The following is a 1,769-nucleotide window of genomic DNA, read 5'->3' as shown; positions in this document are numbered from 1 at the left end:
TCCACTGGGCTTTTCGACTGACTCCCTTAGGGGCTGCGACCCCCTTGGAAGAGCAATCTACTCAGTCTCAGTGTTTCTCCGATCCCAAGGTTAAGGTACTAAGCTGGGCGTTTCGCGGTCTCCCCATCAGAGGCTACGAACCTCTGGAACAGGAGCCATCTACTCAGTCCCAGCCTTTCTCCGCTCCTTGGGAATGGATACTAGACTGAGCCTTTCGCTGTCTCATCCTTCGGGGGCTACGAACCCCATCAAGAGAGTCAAACTACTAGGCCCAGTGTTTCTCCCCCCCTCTTACCAGTGGATTTACGGAAACAACACCTCCTACCAAAGGCAGAGGTGAAGGTACTCAGCCAGACTTTTCAGCACTCCCAGGCAAAAAAGAGGGGTCCCACACCCTCCGCCCACCAGAGCAGCTACTCAGTCCAGCCTTTCTCTATTCTCTGCCAGAGGCCAGTCCATACCCACTGATAAGAACAGATACTACACTTGATCTTAGCCAAAAGGCCGAGAAGCTGCATTCATAATGGATTGCAGTGGTGAGAGTCTGTATTGGGGAAGACTAGTTAAAAGACTGTTGCAATAATCAATGTGGGAGATGATGAGAGCATGGCATGAATTAGAAGTGTCTTGTGTAAGGTTTGGTCCAGAGGCAGAACTATACCATTAGTGCAACAGGTGCATAGCACCGGGGCCCCTGAGTACTAAGGGACCCACTGCTGCCCAAACCACAAGGAGTTATCCCCAAGCCCTCCTGCAGACCATTTTGAGCAGTTTTGAACGAATGGCCCAGTGCTTGAGGGACCTGGCCCTTACCTTAGAGAGGTAGGGATGACCTTGTGTTCTGGTCTGATCGCAGAGTCCTGCCGCCTACTGTATGAGTGCTGACGATCATAGTCACGTACTAGCCTCTAATAGACAGACGGCTGTATATTGTTTCTGATTCATTTCTGTCTGTGGATTAAGGCATCTCACAACTGTCAGAGTCTGTCTTACTGAGGAAGGCCATTGTGCTTGTACCTGTCACACTCTGTCTTCACGTCACCCACTTCATGTCAGTGCAGGCAGCACCAGTGGACTATATATATAATATAATAAATTATTCATATAATATATATTACAGCACAGCACCAGAGGTAGGCCCCAGCACAGAGGAGACAGTAGTACTACAGGTACACAGTTAGACTGTCCTCCTTGTTAGGGAGAGACCACCCTAAGCAGAGAGGAGAACAGAGTACACAGCAGCACTGAGGGAGACAGCCCCAGCGAATAAAATAATTACAGCACAGCACACCAGAGGTAGACCGCACAGAGGAGACAGTAGTACTACAGGTACACAGTTAGACTGTCCTCCTTGCTAGGGAGAGACCACCCTAAGCAGAGAGGAGAACAGAGTACACAGCAGCACTGAGGGAGACAGCCTCAGCGAATAAAATAATTACAGCACAGCACACAAGAGGTAGACCGCACAGAGGAGACAGTAGTACTACAAGTACACAGTTAGACTACACAGCAGCACTGAGAGACAGCACCAGCGAATAAAAAATATTGTGTTCAAGGTCAAGCTCAAGTTTAAGCCCCAGCAGCAGCACCATCACACCCTCTCCCAACCCACTACTAGACTGGAGTGAAGATGGCGGGTGCAGCAGCCGCTATTTAAAGCCTCGCAAAATCCAGCGCCGGGCGATACCACGCGGACGGACCCGAGTCAGGCGGGAATCTCCGAGCGCTGCTCGGAACCGGGCTCGGAATGATGACGTTCGTGGGGGCTC

The 1,769-nt window shown here is 50.8% G+C and overlaps 1 pseudogene; it reads right to left on the bottom strand.

The window, feature by feature from the left end:
* Positions 1-380: 380 nt before the first annotated feature.
* Positions 381-516, bottom strand: LOC146055641 (U2 spliceosomal RNA; annotated as a pseudogene).
* Between the last annotated feature and the right edge of the window lie 1,253 nt (positions 517-1,769).

The sequence above is a fragment of the Crinia signifera genome, unplaced genomic scaffold, assembly GCF_055691185.1.
Source record: "Crinia signifera unplaced genomic scaffold, ASM5569118v1 HAP2_SCAFFOLD_516, whole genome shotgun sequence".
Classification (NCBI taxonomy): Eukaryota; Metazoa; Chordata; class Amphibia; order Anura; family Myobatrachidae; genus Crinia; species Crinia signifera.
This window is presented reverse-complemented; position numbering and strand designations above follow the sequence as displayed.